The sequence below is a fragment of the Melopsittacus undulatus genome, chromosome 5, assembly GCF_012275295.1.
Source record: "Melopsittacus undulatus isolate bMelUnd1 chromosome 5, bMelUnd1.mat.Z, whole genome shotgun sequence".
Lineage (NCBI taxonomy): Eukaryota > Metazoa > Chordata > Aves > Psittaciformes > Psittaculidae > Melopsittacus > Melopsittacus undulatus.
The window spans coordinates 76538087-76557195 of NC_047531.1; the positions used below are offsets into that span (position 1 = coordinate 76538087).

The 19109-nt window shown below is 38.1% G+C and overlaps 1 protein-coding gene across 1 annotated transcript in view; it reads right to left on the reverse strand.

Moving 5' to 3' along the window:
• Positions 1-18009, reverse strand: part of CCDC91 (coiled-coil domain containing 91) — a 117110-nt gene extending 99101 nt beyond the window's left edge. The window contains exon 1 of the mRNA XM_034063337.1: positions 17981-18009. The gene's annotated coding sequence lies outside the window, so the exon portion shown is untranslated. The remainder of the gene's footprint in view (positions 1-17980) is intronic.
• Between the last annotated feature and the right edge of the window lie 1100 nt (positions 18010-19109).

The window sequence follows — 19109 nt, forward strand, 5'->3', positions numbered from 1 at the left end:
ATTTAACAAGGAGTCTTGACACTTGTAACAGAAAAAGTATTCTGTATTAGTTTTTTAACACAAAAGCTCTTAACAGCTCCTAAATGCTGCATTAAATTTACAGCATTTATCATCTATATCTAGCAAGGAATGTATGTAACTGAGTGAGGGCTAACATCACAAGACCATTAAGACATGAAACCAGAGGGAAATTTAGGACTGTCTTTCAGTTTGGAAAATTAGACTGCATTAGTAATTACAATAAACATGACCCTAAAAATATATCTTTGAAGTAACAAAATTAACACAAGACTTCCATAAGAAACAGTTTCTGCCAAAGCCATAATAAATTAGTTACATAAGAAGAAATAAGGCTATTTTTTTCCTCAGAAATACCTCAAATATTAACTAATACACTACTTGACGTGGAGTGCTCATTAATGAACACTGGATAAGCTATACTTTTTGATGAGCTATCTATAACACTTCTGGCAGGAACCAAAGGTAAACAATAGGCAGACCTTTTAAGAACAGAAATACAAACTTTTTATCATTTCACAGAATGAAGTGCTCAAATAAACTTGGAAATTGAATTAAGTTTTCCACTATTAGAAGGTGAGAGGAGTGCATTATGATTCTTAATTTTTGGTTTGAGTGGTGTTGGTGTGAGTTGGGCCAAAGTAATTTTTAACCACAATACTAGGCAAACACAGCTTCAAAATTCTAAGAAAAAGGAGAAAATTAACTACTTTGGAAAACATTGTTCTATTCAATATTATTTGAACCAATGAAGTATTGCCAAATGCATATAGCATCCACATCTCTCTGTATTAGGAAATACAAACTTTGATTTTATGCTACATCAGAAAAAAAGAAAGCCTACTTTTATTTTTTTCCTTGAAGTAGAACATCTAAGACCTTGTAGAAGACAATACCACCCCAGTCATCCAAGGGCTATAAGCCTTCTACCATGAGGCATCGCCAAAATGCCCATGTTCTTCATTACACACATTACAGTGTGTATTGTCATATAATTGGACATGCGGAAATCCCTACCACCATGAAGCAGTATGCCTTTCAGCTTACGTAATGAAAGGCACAATAATACGGTAGTTGGTTAGCACCTGTATTTGAACACCCAACAGCAAGCCAAATCATATATTAAAGAAGAGACTTCAAGGTTATAGGGAAAAAGAACACAGAACACATCATAGCAATTTTGTCCTGGAAAGCAAGGCTGGCTTGTTTAGTTTGGAGAAACAGAGGCTCGGGTGAGACCTTACTGCTCTCTACAGCTGTCTGAAAAGAGATTGTAGGAAGGTGGGTGTTGGTCTCTTCTCTCAAGTAGAAAGTGTTAGGGCAAGAAAAAACTGCCTCAAGTTGCACCAGGGAGGTTTAAACTGGGTATTAGAGAACATTTCTTCACCAAAATGGTTGCCAAGTATTAGAACAGGCTGCCCAGTGAAGTGGCTGAATCACCATCCCTAGAGGTATCTAAAAGACATGTAGGATTCAGGTCCTTCAAGAAGGATGCAAGATTCTATACCCTATGATACAGTATTTTCCCACTTTGGTTTAAAAAAGCATTTTTAGAAGAACAATTATAGCATATGATTAGACACTAACATACGTTTTATAAGCATCATAAAGCTGACAAGATTTTCAGCAACTGCATAAAATCACAAAACAAACCTTCAGCTGGATATAGCCTTTATTTTTTTAAAAAAATATAACAAAAATATTCTTTACAAATCATATCCTCATCTAAATAGCATTGAACTAATCTGAGCAAAAATCTCCAAAATTCCACAAAAGTATGTATGGAAATAATCTGTAAAATCAATTCCACAAAAATTTGTGGTTTAGCACTCATGGGCCCTCCCTTTCAGCATACACTTTTAGCTTTCCTAGACAGTGCTTACAAAAGACAAAAGCAGAAACTACCTTTCACACATTGTTACTAAACTCTAGACACATGTAAGATCAAACACGCAGTGTGCATTTATGTATAAGAATGAATATAAATTGGGAGAGACATGCTTTCTTCTAGATCAATAAAAAGGTGTGACCCTTAGGCCAACATCTAAAATACTCTGCTTGTGATTCAAAAATAATTGCAGAGGTTGACTTCCAAGTATTTCCTGAGGTAGAGATCTACCACATGCATGAACCATTTTTGCCTCTATACCAGACCGCAACCCATGGACCACATGAGGATTCCATGTGTAATCATAAGTACTTAGAGGATAGCATCATTCAGAAGGAAAGACTGTACAAGTATCATAGTGGTACTTTCAGCACATATTTTCAATTAAAAGGTCTGTATACTTTGGCTTCCAAATGTCTTGGTCGCCAAGATGTATCTATGGCCATGAAAAAGAAAATAAATCTCTAACAAGTCAAACATGGATTTAATTACTCATCTCAATTGGCAAACTTCTAGAATTATATTAACGCACACACTTCTTGGCTGAGGATCTTTTCTACATTTTTGCCCATGATTCTTTGTCAGTGACTCCCAACTTTAAAAATTTAGAAATTAAAGAATTAGTTTAAATTTAATTTAAAAATACCATTTTTTTCATTCTAGATCTTCAAAGATGAACTAAAATAAAACCTTACCAACTCCAGCACAATTATACCATTACAATATTATTCAATTTCTTTCTGTCACCAGTATCTATAGACTTAATTCTAACAACTTCCATAACTCAAGATTTTACAGAAAGTCGTCCCAAAGTCATTAGTCTTCAGCATGACTGGTTTCTCATGATCACAACATGGACAGATTAGCTTTACTTCCATTATAAAAATAAAGAACCACAGCTAATTTTTAAGTTTCTGTAATGTCTCTATCACAGAGATCTTTCTACTTCAAAAGCCACACACTTTTACAAAACACACATAACCTGCTGTGAGAAGTCTGACAAACCTGACAGAATTCAAACATGCTTTCTGGAGAAAAACTTCTCCTCTCACCAAGCCTTCTCCCTTCCCCATTTACCCCCTATAATTATCAGTAATAAGCCCAGACCAAAAATCTCTGCAACCCTGATTCAGAAGATTCATTTCCAGGGTTCTGCTTATCATCCATGTGTATTTGACAAAAAAAGTTTAGAAAAGCATTAACTAGATCACAAACATAAGACACCAATGGGCCTGCTAATGCTCAAGCAAAAGTGACCCCAGTAGGCTAAAAGCTCTCATTCTTAATGTATCATTAACTGAACTAGAGACCATAAAATGGGATGCTGTTTTCTAAAACAGCTAGAACTCTGATAGGTATCATTGTTGCACAAGGATTAGGGAAATATCCATTGAACAGAATGGAATAGTGAAAATTCTACCAAATACTAGAACACTACAGACACTAGAATTCTCATCCCTGAAGATACTCAGAATTCAACTAGAAAGGGCTCTGAGCCACCTGCTCTAGTCAGACCTGCTTCATGCAGAGGTTTGGATTAGAAAACCTCCAGCTGTACCTTCCATGCATGGTCTATGATTCAATTATTTCAGTTTTATCCAAAATAGTAAAACCCCAAACAAACCAAAACCAAAAGAACATAAACCCCTATCACCAAACGAACCACAGACTCTGGAATCTTAGTAGTACAGGCTGTAAAAAGTTAATCCACCTTTGAGATTGTTCTTCAGTTGAACTAATAATTACCAACATCTGTCCAGGATCATTTTAAGCTTGCTAATGATGAATCAACTTCAAGAGAAAAGCATGAAAAGTACATGGATGTGTGGAAACAAATGTAATTAATAAAAGAATGCTCAAGTCCCTATGTATTAAGCAACAATGTATCCTTTATTGAAAAAAGGTTTGTTTTTTTTTTAAAAACGACAACCAGGATAATACTAGATTTTTGACATGATGCTCTGCCTCAGAAAGTGAGGTGCTGTATGAATTACCAATTCTAAGAAGCAACACAACTTCTCCTGGAAAAAGAATCTTTCATGTAAAAACAAACAGACAAATAAACAAACAAAAAAATCTTAAAATTCAGCACCTCACTTGATACATAGTTAAAATTAGGCTTTTTCCCTTAATGAAAAATAAAATTGTAAAGGTCCAAATATAAAGGATGCTCAGTAAACCTCCCAGTTAAATATTATGACAGGGATATTGCTTTCCTTTAACTTGCATATTGACAGTTTGCAAAAACTGTAAAATATCAGAATTTAGATAAAATTATTCTACCTTTATGTTAGAAAAGCTGACAGGTGACCATGTATACATACACATGGCAACTCAATTATGGAAAATAGGATGTGATAACAACTGTACTAAGTAAAAATAAATATAATTTCTTAATTATTGTTATATGCCTCCTAATACATAGGAAAACTCACTTTTCCAATTAACAGAACTCCTCCCCCTCAGCTTCCTCCAAACCCTGTAAGTGATATGCTTCTCCTAGGAAAAGGGTACTAATTTGAGGCAGAAAAAAGATATCAGTCTATTTCTCCAACACAAGTCCCTTGTTTTGCAAGCTCTGCATATAGTATTAAAGGCAGAAAAGACCAGGCATTGCTCCCTCACACAAAAAAATAATGCATCATCATTGTACCTTTCTCTTCCTTTGCTAACAGTTGAAGACTTGATGACCTTTTTTTTTTTCCAGAAATCAAGCAGATGAAGTTGACTTTTCGTTGAATTTTTCCTAAAGAGATGGCTCAATTCATGGAGAAGCAACTCAAGATTGATTTCAAATTAATTTTGATATGACTCTTACAAAGCAAACTGCAAAGGTTTCACATTGTCCAACTCCCAACCCTTAAACAAGTAAAATGAAAATACTAATCTGCTTTCCAACAGAAAACATTGCTGCCAGAATATCTGCATTTTTACTTTTTTCTTCTTCCTTTTTTGTCTACTCCTAAGCAGGTAACACAAGACTTTTATCACATGACCAAGTGGATATTATAATAATTATATGTCAATAATAATAACATAATAATTGTATGTTATCTGTTGCAATCAAGAAAAAAATATTTACTCCTCATGGAAGAAGCTGATTGCCACTGATGCCTTTGTAATATGATGAGGAAGCTGGGAACAGAAATCATAGATCAGGCTAGAATGAAAATGGGATTAGGGCTCAACACCTAAGGCCTTTTCAATCAGAACACAGTGCTTTAAAATAATTCCACCAAGTTGATTCTTTATACTTACTACAAATTTCTAGAATACTCCTCAGTATGAAAGCTTTTGACCATGATGGGTAGGCACCTCTGTGACCATTCATAAAGAGGAAAGTATTTTCCAAGAGGTCCCATATTCAGCAAGTTACCAGCAAATTTAAGTAATCTATCAAGTACATGATGAGGGCATTGATATCAAGATTACTCATCACTTAACAATTAAGCAACAACTGTTTCTCATTCAAGAGGAGTTAAACTCCCTCTACCCCCAAACAAACAAACAACAAATCAACCAGATTCTCCACCCATCCTATAATCTATTCAGTTTTGTCTCCTTCCCTAGCTAACCTACGAAGCTAGGCAGGAAGCAAGCAAAGGATGCCTTAGAAGCACAAACCCAACGATTTTATTGATCACCTTCAAAATGTCTCTGCCTTCTGCAGTACTTCTCTCTGCAGCAATGATGGCACTGATGGCAATGTGGCATTAGAGGAGTAAGAATATCCAAATTACACTAGCATGCATACACACAGGCCCCAGATAATTCATAAAACATATATTGCCTCACAGCTAAGCTGCAGAATAAATTCCATGCACAAAGTTTATGAAGTATAGGTAATATATGCTGCCAAACCTCCATTCATCACAACTTGTACCTAATCCAAAATGCTCCACATATTCCCAGTCTAACAGAAACTAATTGCTCTTTCTCCCATGTAATTTATTTTAAATCACAATTTTGTCTATCCTCAATGACCTTTGTGAACTGGAAATACATGCATGCCTAATGGGTATTTACTCTGAAGGATAAAATGACCATGCATGTAGAATACATATACCAGAACAAAGTAATCATCAAATTAAAGAAGCATAGAACAATTTGGACTGGAAGGGACCTTAAAGGTTCCAACCCCCTGCCATGGGCAGGGACACCTTCCATTAGACTAGGCTGCCCAAAAGCCCATCCAACCCAGCCTTCTCTGGGCTACCTGTTGCAGTGCCTTACCACTCTCACAGTAAAGAATTTCTTCCCAATACCTAATCTAAATTTCCCCTCTTTCAGATTAAAGTCATTCCTCCTTGTCCTGTCACTACATGCCTTTGTAAAAAGTCACTCTCCAGATTTCTTGCAGGCCCCCTTTAGGTATTGGAAGAGTGCTATAAGGTCTTCCCTATATCAAACAATAGTGGCCATTTATTTATTTATATATGCATGTAGGGAGCTTCTATATAATATACTTGAGATTTCATGGAATTATTTAAGTTAACAAGGACTTTACATAGTCAGAGAGCTTAACAGCTTTTAAATCCAGCACTGTTTAAAGATAACTACTAAAATTTATCCAAAAAATTACTATGCAGAAGCAATTCCTTCTGGCAACACTGACAAAAAGGCAGAACATTCAGGTCCAAAAGAGTAAACTATGAGTAAGACATCTTTTAACTACATTAATTACTGGGCAATTACATATTCTTTAGTCAGCAAAATTCTCAATGAAGACAAGCTTGCTTGACTAAAGTCAGCAAGAAAGAGCTTGCATATTTGAATAATAACCATTAGTACTCTCTACCTAAACTCAACAATAACACTAAAAAACCCAATGCATTTAATAATTTAAAGTTTCAGGTAATTACTATAAGTTTTTGCAGAGACATTGAGAAAAAAAATATGCCAATGAACAACTTCAGCTAATCCAGTAATTTTTTAAAATATCAGAGTTTTAAAAAAATATTAACAGAAAAATCACAGCTATTTTTTTTCACTCATGATGAGTAGTACGTTAGGCTACTTCTATAACCAAACCACTGTTTTCCCAGGACAAATACTGCTGAGTGCACAACTTATATGGAAAATTATTATCATAAAACATGTCACTGAATAAGAACAAAGAAAATCCTTTCTTTTCTTATAATCCAAAATACTAAAATGATTTTAAGAAATTCAAGCCTAGAGCATTTAATGAGAGAAGCTCAAACACAGCCTGGCTGTCCCCAGAATGCTGAATGGGAGGTGAAGTCTGCCAGAAAACTACAACTAAATTTTACTCTGCAAACTGTTGGTCTCCTTTCACCCTTCCCTCATTTTTGTATTTAGAGTGTGGTTCTATAATTCAAACCAAATGGAGGAACCAGGATTGGATTAATAAGCAAAAACTATATAGTAGCCTCTAGTGCAACTAAGATACTTCCAGTGTTCTATACTTCATGAGTTTTTCCAATTTCAGATGTTCCATAGTAATTTATAGTTTAAGCAGGTTAAATACAGATATGTACATTATTCCATGGGATCCAGTGATGGCATACAAATAAACACATTTTATTAAAAAAAAAAGACTCTTATTTATTACCTAGACTTCTAAACTAGATAATGTAATCAGATCCCAATGTGTTTTCACACTTTGATGAAATTTGGGAAATTTAACCATACCTGCTACATGAAGACCATTTAAAATCCAAATGTGTTAGTTTTTACAACTTTATTAACTTTTTTTTTAAGACAAATTATTCAGGTACATTAGAAACATAATAATTTCTGAGTTTTACATATATCATATAAATCAAATGTAATAAAGTGACCTAGATTTTTTTTTAACTATTTTTGAGCACTCCTGCTACTCAGCATTCTTTATACAACTTCAATACACATCCATTTTACTAAAACACATCTTTAATACAGTTCACAATAAATGGATTAATTAACTTCCTAAATCCTTAAACACGCTTCGAAATACATTAAAGCAATTGGAGGACAGTATTGTTATCAGTGTGAAAATGTTTTGCAACCTTTTACTGATAAATTCATTTTCTAGACAGTCTTACATTAGCCCCTTTCAAACGCATGACAAAGGTGCTTTACATCTAAAAGTGTTGTCCTGGGTTCAGCAGTGGCAGTCATTTTTTCTCCTTCTTGGTAGCTGGTGCAGCGCTGTGTTTTGACTTTCAGCCTGGGAACGGTGCCGATAGCACCTATGTTTTTAGTTACTGTTCAAATGGTTGGTCTGGCCAAGGACTTCCTGAGCCTCATGCTCTGCCAGGGAGAAGGGGAAGCCAGGAGGAAGCAGAGACAGGACACCTGACCCAAACTAGCCAAAGAGGTATTCCATACCACAACATGTCATGCCCAGGATATAACAGAGAATTACATGTAAGGGCTAGGGCTCTAGGGGGTTGGAGGAGGTATTGGTCAGTGCTCAGTCGGGTGGGTGGGGTGAGTCATCAGTTGGCGGGTGGTGAGGTGTCGTATTCTCTTCACTTGTTATTTCCTTTATCATTATCATTTTTATTGGTAGTAGCAGTAGTGATTTGTATTATACCTTAGTTATTAAACTGTTCTTATCTCAACCAATGGAAGTTGCATTCTTTTGATTCTCCCCCCCAGCTCTCCAGGAGCTGGGGAAGGAAGTGGGGGACTGAGTGAACAAGCTGCGTGGCTGGGTTTAAACCACGACAAGTGTGCACTGAAAGTATGAAAGATTTATATCACATATTTTCCATTAGCTGTAACTAAAAAACAACAAACAAAGCAACAAATTAAAAACTCAACTCATATCTTTCCTTAACCATGAGTGTACCACTGCGGCAACATACCTGTGCATATATATATATTTATATAATGAGACACAGAGAGCACATGCACTTGTTTTTAGATAGCAAAGCAAAAAGTATCTATGCATGACAAAGTCTTCAGAGCCCACAATTTAAATAAATCAGTTTCCAAAAAATAAATAGAAGTTGCCTCTATTTTTGAAATTTTCAGGCACATTAAGTCCTGTCTCTTATCCTTTTAAATAAAATAAGTTTCTAAACCACTATTGCTCTCTCAACACTAAGAAAAGCCAAGTCAGGCCCCGTTACAAAAGTTAAAGGGAATTCATGCACGCTTTTATAAGGATAACTCCATGAAATCTCAGGTACCTTCAATATTAATAGATATCTGTATCACACACTTTTTAAACACTAGGAAAAATGTATTTGCAGAAATCTTAAAACGGAATCTATTTTTATCTTCTAATATTAAAATGAATCTGATCCTGGAGTATCAATATCTCATTCTATCATTCATCATGCTGTAATTAATATTAGATTTCTGTATGAATAATTTTTAAGTTGACTGCAACTTTTAAATTCAGTTTCTGAGAATCTTTCCACAGTCACTTTATGATACCATAGCACCATATATTAGTGCTAATCAACTGTGCAAGAATTTGTCCAGAAAAAGAGGAGTAAACCAAACTGTTCAGCTTCCCACATAACAGATAGAAACATGAGAAAACCCTGAGAACGCATCAGCAGAACATATCACAGGCCACAAGACTCCTCTGAAAACCAGCATTTCAAACTAAGTACAACTTTTCTTTAATCTACAGTTGATCAGGCCAAGATTCTGATTTTCAGTCCGGCAGCTTAGAAACTAAAAGCACGATGACTGTGGCATGTATATCACATGGAAACCTCTTTAGAAGCTCTGCATTATGTCAGAAGTTGCACCCCATGGAAAGTCCGTTTAAAAGCTTAACTGGCAAGTGCGTGCTGAAATATTTTGGTTTCCATCTAAAACTACACTAAATTCCAGTCCTCAGAGACAGGATTTCCAGTTTATTTCTCTTTATACACACATACTAAACTCAAGAACTGTAACAGAGGAAAGTGTTGTTAAAGTTTTGAAAAAAGAGTAAGCCCAGTGCAAAGAAGTTGACTGTAGGTCTTTTTTCCTCGGAATTTTCTCTTGAAAAAAAAAAAAACAAAAAAAGACAAATCACTGTCCTGTGTTCTATGAGAAAGAAAATATATTTAAATGAAAACACAGATATTTAAAATAAAAGGATACTAAAACAAAATCAGTGCAAAGCAATTCCAATCTTTCTCTCAAACTCAAGACAAGTGAAATGAATTCTAGCAGTGTGTTCTGGAAAAGTATTTAATGAGGAAAAATTAAATTGTAAAGAACTACAAGACCAAGTATTGGCAACAGTACACAGAATACCATAGTTTTTACCTATTCAGCTTATTCAAAAGCCTTAAGGAGACATTCATGGAACTTAACATTATGTAGTACATTACTTAGTACATTTAGCAGTTATTTGGTATACTTATTTATTTACAAGCTAACAGAACTTCAGACTCTAGAGCATGTACAGAAAGCACTGTAAGCAAAAAAAAAAGTTTTCATGGTACGAGATGAAAAGTTTCAAACAGATCAAACTATTATCAATACTTTCCTAATTATTTGTTATTTGTACTTCTTGTCTCCCACTCTATGAAGACTTCAACTGTTACTAAAGTAAGGAATAGACAGGTCTTTCTTATTCTTCTCCTTAAAATGTTTTGTTCAAAACTAGTTTACAAACAAATCATTCTTCTGATTAAGCACAGGCTCTTGCACTGGCAAAATGATTCAACACCATCTTCTTCACCAACCCATTCCTTGCAAGAAATTACACTGTATCTAAAACTAAAGGAAATGTGATCAATAACAAGCAGAACATAAGCAGTCTGTTGACTTCTGTGGCTCTGAAACATTTGAAAATAAACCATAGCACGGGTAGTAGACAACAGAAGAGTGGTGGCTTAAGAATTAATTTAGCTGTTTGTCTTTACTTGCAAAGGGCATCTATTCATATTTACTCAGACATTAAGACTGTTTCAATAGTGTATTCTTAGTATGGACTTCTAAACCAATATTCAAAGCAGTTCATTTTTGGTTTAGCACTTTTGCAGCTCAATTTGTCTAGGTTTGCCATTACCACTGCAAACTGCCTAAGGACTCATTTGTCACACCCACTAAATAACCACCTCAAGAGGTATTTCAGAAATACTAACAGAAAAGCACAACCAGTGCTATTTTCCTTTGTTTAAAAAATTACTTTCGCTGGCCCAGAAAAGAAATGACTAGCAATGAAATAAGTATTATTTTCATGTCCCCTATCTGAAGTTCAAATTAGTTTGGTCCCTCAACTATGTACAACAACCTAGCATCACAAAACCGCTTCCAAACCTTTGGAACTTTTGTATTTTGAATCTTCAAATTTTAACTGCAGCCTAGCACAATTAGTTGGTGTCATCTCTTGTTACCTACTCTCCCCCACACACTAATTCTCATAGATAATACTTACTTAACATTCAAATTCATTTCCTTTGATCTAAATGGTCTTCGAATATAAATTTCACTGCTCGTTGTGTAATTAGTGCAGCCCACTTACTCCATGTAGTATTGGTTGCATCATGCGTAGAGGAGACCCTGCCTTTGAACATCCGAACCAGCACAGGCAAGTGGGATGCCAGGAGGAGCTGTGCTTCAGTGCCAATCACTTCCGAAGCAGCTCAAATCCCTTCATAGGCTGCCAGTATCTCTTTTTCAGTTGGGGTATAGATGGCCTCAGATCCTTTGTATCCCCAACTCCAAAAGCCATGGGGTCGATCTTGAGTCTCCCCTGGAGCTTCCTGTCAGAGGCTCCAGGTAGGACCATGCTCCCCAGCTGCAGTGTACAGTGCATTTTTTACATCTGGCCCAGTCCGTACTGGTCCAAGGGCTACTGCATGAACTATAGAATCATAGAATAGTCAGGGTTGGAAAAGACCTCAAGATCATCCAGTTCCAACCCCCCTGCCATGGCCAGGGACACCTCACAATAAACCATATCACCCAAGGCTTCATCCAACCTGGCCTTGAACACTGCCAGGGATGGAGCATTCACCACCTCCCTGGACAACCCATTCCCAGTACCTCAGCACCCTCACAGTAAAGAATTTCTTCCTTATATCCAATCTAAACCTCCCCTGTTCAAGTTTCAACCTGTTACCCCTTGTCCTTTCACTAGTCCCTAATGAACAGTCCCTCACCAGCAACCCTGTAAGCCCCCTTCAGATACTGGAAGGTTGCTATGAGGTCTCCAAGCAGCCTTTTCTTCTCCAGGCTGAACGGCCCCAACTTTCTCAGCCTGTCTTCATATGGGAGGTGCTCCAGTCCCCTGATCATCCTCGTGGCCTCCTCTGGACTTGTTCTAACAGTACCGTGTCCTTTTTATGTTGAGGGCACCAGAACTGCACACAATACTCCAGGTGAGGTCTCACGAGAGCAGAGTAGAGGGGCAGGATCACCTCCTTTGACCTGCTGGTCATGCTTCTTCTGATGCAGCCCGGGATACAGTTGGCTTTCTGGGCTGTGAGCACACACTGCTGGCTCATGTTCATTTTCTCATTGACTAACACCCCCAAGTTCTTCTCCGCAGGGTTGCTCTGAATTTCCTTTTTGCCCAACCTGTAGCTGTGCCTGGGATTGCTCCAACCCAGGTGTAAGACGTTACACTTGGCATGGTTAAACGTCATGTGGTTGGAGATCAGAATTCATGCAGCCTGGTTTGCCTTTTTAAAATAAGGAACTGTATGTTCACTATCACTTACAGATTTTGTTTTAAAACAAAAAATAACAAACTGTCAAGTGAAGATATTTTCTAAAGCCATCACTGTCTAAGCAAACACTTCTCTCTGAAATCAGTCTGTAATTCCTCTAGTAGTGAAGCACAGAAAGTTTTCCCTATGACACAGAAGACAATTCTTTTTAAATAGGGCTGTCATTGGCTACAAGCACCTATTGCAATCAAATATCAAACCCTTTCTACTTTCTTGCTACTACTCATACAGTAATAGCAAATATAACATGGAAAAGGAATGAAAACTGACTTTCAAAGACCTCAGATTAAAACATTGCCTTTCAGAATTCCATACAAGGGCTGCTGTACCAAACAAGGCAAAAAAGTGTACCTACAAAAAAGATAACGACTTGTCTCAACAGCAGATAAAACCCAACCTGGATATCATCACCTTATGAACAAAATATATTTACCAAATTCCAATATAAACTTATTTATTCTATTCCATAAAAAAGAACTTCTTGATGGAGAGATACTTACAGCTTCTGTAGTAACATTTGTCTCGTTTTAAATACTGATAACTGTATTCTAAAAACTCAATGAGCATCAGAAAAAAAAAAACAAAAAAATCAACTCAGATAACACTTAGACTCTTAGAAACCCCAGAGTCCATTAATTATTTTTAGGAACAGAATCTGCATGAGCACATGACGACATAATCCTCCTAATGTTTTCTCCACAGGCTGTTAAAAGCAAATTATAGTCCACATCCTCTGCTTTTCTGTGTGAGTGGTTCTGTAAGTTTAAATTACTAGCAACATTAATGATACACAGAATCATTGCAAAGCATTCTGGAAACAATGACAGTAAGTACGAATTCTACATAAACTGAAATCCACCACACTTTCAGGAACAGCTTACAGCTCTGTGGGACTCCACAACCCATTTTAAAATGAAGCCAAGTCATCTTGTAACTTGAAAAAAGAAGAAATTAAACACATTTAGCCTCCTTTATATTTTTTATAAATCTCCTAAGGTGATGCTTTACTATATAGTCTGGATCAATCTGGCAGCTGTTTATATAACTATATGCTGCAGAATCATGTTGCCTTGATGTTACCATTCCCTTTAGATGCTGACCTAAAATCACAAGAAACCCCATTTATCCATTGAGATTTCCAAAGCTTTACAATTTCTTCAGCATTACAGAAGATCTGTCTCATGTAAATATGTAGACGAGAAATCAGGAGCCCAATTCTTCATCTGTAGGAAGCACCTACATGCCATAATCTGTAAGAACATACTTTGTCCAATGAAGCAGAGGGCAATCCTCAAGCAATTTCCAGTACTCTAAAAATACTTTACAGACTGTAACTGTAGCCTTGAAATTAGTAGTTTTCCAACTGGAAGAAATTGGGTTTGGATGTTTTGTACCTTAACATGTGCTTGCACACCCTATACCCTTTCTTTCCAAAGAAAATAGTTTTTAATATTGTCAGTCTTTAGTGCCAGTTTCCAACTGTATTCCATGGAGAAGCAGACATCTACATTCCAGTACAGACTGCTTTGCCCTGTCCAGTATCTGCTACTGATACTGATAATCCAAAGGGAAGATGAATAGAAGCAAGAGTCACAATTTCGAACCACCCCTGCTAACAGTGCAATTATATTGACTGCTTTTTCCTAAAAAAAAAAAAAAAACAAACAAAATGCCCCCAAAATTACTGTTGCAGAGTCACCTAATACTAGTTTACACACACAAAAAACCTGCCATCTTTTCCAGAAGGACTGCACTAAAATAACAGAAGCAATATTCCTGGAGTCTAAACATGGAAGAATCGGGTAAAACCTGAATCATGTTTCACTGCACCTGGAAACTTGCCTGACTAACTAATATTGGCAGCACTATGATTCCATAAGGTATCAGATAAGGAGATTCCAAAAATTTGGTTCTCAGATGGAGAAAATTGATTAACACGTAATACCTTTACATTCTAAAATTATTACCAGATTTTTCTAGTGGGAATCTTAAAAATCATGGTTTAATACTGTATCGTTTTCAGTAAGTGGAGGTTTCTAAAGTTTCTGTTTCAAAGGCTTAAGAACTTGAGTAGGCAGCATCTGTAACAGTGTGATCAACACAAAATATTAACCTCATGTATGCAAACAAAGGCAGACAGATGTCACATCCAGCTGCTGAAAAACTGCAGAAGAGTTCTGTAACTGAAAATACCCTAAAAATCTCTTTAGGAATATCCATCAACAATTTAACAGACATTTGAAGTAATAAATTTAATTCACCTTCTTTTAATTCAAGAAGTCCTCTGTGATTGCTTAAGAAGAAATTTATGGGTATGCAATTCTGCTTCACCAACCATACCCTATAACAGAATTTACATTTCTAAGCCTTGGCTTCATCATAAGAGTGAACAGAAGCCTCAGAATTCCTTTCAGTCACTCAAAAAATAAATCCGTCAGCTGACCAGTGTAAAGACAATAAACTTGCTATGTAAGAAAACCAGAGTCCTCCATATTGGTCAATTCCAAACTTTTCAGAAAGAAAGAATATGAATTCTTAACTGTATGTTCAGAAAATCTAGATACTATGTTATTCTACACTAAGAAAATTACAAATCATTTTACTCCTTTCTGTAAAAACAGCATGGCTTCTGGAGACTCAGGTCTGGAAAGTAGGTACCATTGCTTAAAGACAAAGGGATAAAGGAAGACTAAGGCTGCAATAGGCCTCATTTAAAAGCTAAATCCATCTTTTAATTTTAAAGGTATTTATTTTTGCTAACAGAAGCAAGGATTATTTCCACATCTTAAGTCTTCAGAAGTATGAGATTGCCAAAATGGAAAAATAACCCCTGCCTTGAATTTCTAAAGCATACTTATGATTATAAATATCAAAGTAACAAAGTAGTGAAATGTGACAGATGTTAAAATAGTCAGATGTTAAGCTACAATGTATCACATGTTAAACAACGATTGGGATGTTAAGATACAATAAACTGGCTGCCAAGATACAATGTGTCACCTTGCAACATTCTTCAGATAATCTACCACTTACCCTGCACTTAAAGATATATTTTGTCTGTGTGACTTAAACTTACACAGCCTGCAGACGAAAACCTCTAGGGTCATAGGGCAAAAGCCCTACACAAAAGAAATAAAACATAGCTAGAAGTATCAGGACTGAGTTTTTTTCCTTCATTTACATAATTAGAAAGAACTTTTCTTGTAAGGGCATTTAAGCCTCAAAAACTGCACAAATGGACAAAATCAGATTACAAAACATACAAGTGTATCAGACCACTGGAGACGGAAACAACCACCTCCTGAACCTGAATGGTCCCAAATAAAGATGGGCAAGAAGGTGTTCTGAAACTGTAAATGTAAAGTTCCACAAAAAAAAACCTGTTTCCGCCATACCACAAACTTTTTTCCATTTGATGTTGCAAGCTTTCCTGGAAGTTGGTTTTCAGTAAGCCAGGAGGAATCAAGCCAGCTGCTCAGATACACACCATACTTAGATGTCTTAGCAGTTCTGGAAACATTTGGAGAATGCCAGTTATTGCCCTTCAGATCATGATCCAATTGTTCCTCTGGACCAGAAATATGCATTATAGTCTAACTGTATTTTGGTACTTACAAATATATGTAGCTATCATCACCCTGAACATCAGCCTGACACCACATAAAAAGCTAACATACATTCTTCACCAAGCTGGCAGCAGTTGTGTCACTTGGAAATAAATGTAAAAAAGCTGATCTAACAGGCCATAGTGTTCAAAGACACACAGAAAACTATAAAGGGCCACAAAATTTAATGCAAAAGTACTTAAACCACACCGAGAGCTCTTGTGAGGCACTGACTGATCAAAACGGAGGTTTTATATGAACATCACGGATGTGAATGTGTCACCACATGTCCTTGGTTTTCAATCATTTCTCTCTCTAGGTAGTATTAAACTGGAAGGAAGACTTAATTATAGCAATAGTCAAAGCAGCCATTTGGATGAAAACATGTCCAAAGGTGACAGACTACTTAACATTCATTGTCTCAATCTGGTGTGTACAAAATTGACCTCCCTTACTGAGCTACAGTAAAATACCATCTCAGCTTTAAGGTAGAAGGGATCAGTATGGGAAGACTGTGATGTTGCACACTAACAGCAGAAGGCATTACTGGTGAAGCTACTCGCAAAGACAGGTTGAGGCACACAGTGTGTAGGTTACACTCCTAGTCTTGTGCGTTTAATCTTCTTTTCAAAATAGCATAAAATAAATTGGCATCAGATTCTCAACAATCTCTTTAAGGCTGAAATAGACACTGGGATTACCTGCTATTCATTGAGGTATGAATATGCCTGAACAGGCATCACCTCCTTGAACACTGGTGTAACATTCTGGAGTTCACTACTGCCCTCGTTAACAGACATAAGCACCAACAATTACTTAGACATTCAAGTCATGGATGTGCAGGCTCTCAGAAGAAGTAGCTTTTAAAAATGTATGCAAAAGAGCAAAATCTGGAGAACACGAGAAAGTGAAAAAGCCAGAAAACTTAGAAAAAAACTCAGTTAAGCACGTCTACAGAAACAGGTGTTCAAGCACTGTGACTAAAACTATCCAAAGCTATACTAAAATACTGCAGTAAGATGGCAAGAAATGCATTCGCAGTGTGTAGTTGATAGGCAAAAACATGATGACAGACTCTTGAGAAGGACGAAAACTGCAGAGTTCAACTCTATTACATTACGCATGTGGGATGCCTCAAAATGTAAAATGATTTACAAACCCCAGATTTACAGAAACGTTTTTGGATGACTGATGATTAATGCAGATTTTCAGAAATACCCTTTACTCCATTTATAGTAACAGGTATTAGGCACATAGGCATCTCTGAACAACCAGACTACTTTGAAAATCTGTCCATGCACAATTTGGCCTCAGAAGCAGAGAAGCCATAGCCAAGATACCCAAACCTGTGGGCTACAGGACGATTCAAACCGTTCTCCTTCCTTTTGACAGAGACACGAATTTTCTGGGGCAGACAAGTAAGGTTCCTGCTGCTTTTCTAAACTACTTCTGCAGCAACCCTTATGTCACATCACTAAGGACAGGCACCACAACACACCGGCATCAGCACTGGTGGGCCGTAGCTGTGGCACAGGGGCTGCACCGAAGAAGGACCCAGTCAGATGACGGCAGGCCTCGCCGGGACACTGCAGCCACGGCCAGTTACAGGCCAGCCACACTCCCCGCCGCCCCGGGGGCACTGGAGCAGCGCCTACCGCACCTTTGCTCGGCTTACTCGGCTTGGCCGAGTAAATGGCTCCCCCCCCACACCCGGTCCCTCCCCGCGGCCGCCCCCGTCACAGCCCTGGCACAACCCTTAACCTCCAGCCCCCCCCCCCGCCGCGGGCAAACCGAGCGGACACGCGCGCAGCACCCAACCCACGCCGCCTCACCCGGATGTGGATTTCACGCGGCTTCCCCGCCCCACCGCGAGTCACGTGGTGCCGGCAGGCAGCTATCGCTGATTGGGTGGCAGCGCGGGTGCGCGCGCGGGGAGGGAGGGGGGAGGTAGGCGCGTTCCCGGCGCAGGACTGTGGTAACCGGGAGCGGGTTACCACAGCGGGGGTACAGCACCGGGGTACCGCACCGGGGAGCCTCCGCTGGTCACCCTCGGACTGCTCCCCATCGTTCTTTACCGGGCCCGGCACGGAAACCCGACGCCGCTGCATCCTTTCGGCCTTTGGTTCTGCAGCCAAAACGTGGTTGCTCGGCCTACCTGCGTGGTGAATTTAGGCTCGTTGTCCTGAAACAGCATTGGTACTTTTAGTTAGTACCAGCTGCCGCCCTGCTGTATCATCACAGAAAATGAATCAAGAACTGTCAAGATCAAACCATCCCCTGGTCTGAACATGGTGTGAAGTGGCAAAACCTAAGGCAGAGCATCGAACTAGGGAATGACAAACAGTACTGTGGTGCACGGGGGAAACCTAACAGTTGTTTTCACCACAGAACTGATTCTGTGGACAAAGGTTTCAATATCTAATAAAATAGATGTTTAATGAACAATGTATTAAAAAAAGGGAGTTAAAAAGATTTAGGATTGTTGATGACTTGAGAACAGCCCTGAGGAGAAGGACTTTGGAGGGTTTATTGATGAGAAGCTCAACAGGACCTCTCAGTGTGCACTTGCAGCCCAGAAACCCAGCCGTATCTTGATCTGCATCAATTGGAGCATGACCAGCAGGACAAGGGAGGTGGTTCTCCCCCTCTACTCTGCTCTCGTGAGACCCCACCAGGAATGCTGCATTCAGCTCTGGGGCCCCCAACACAAGAGGGACATGAACCGGTTGGACTGAGAAGATGATGAAGGGGCTGGAGCACATCTTGTATGAAGAAAGGCTGAGAGAGTTTGGCTTGTTCAGCCTGGAGAAGAGAAAGCTCTGAGGAGGCCTTAGAGCAGCTTCTAGTATCTAAAGGTGGTCTACAAGAAATCTGGAGAAGGACTTTTAGTAAGAGCAAGTAGTGACAGGACAATGGGGAATGGCTTTAAACCAACAGAGGACGTATTTTCATTAGACATTA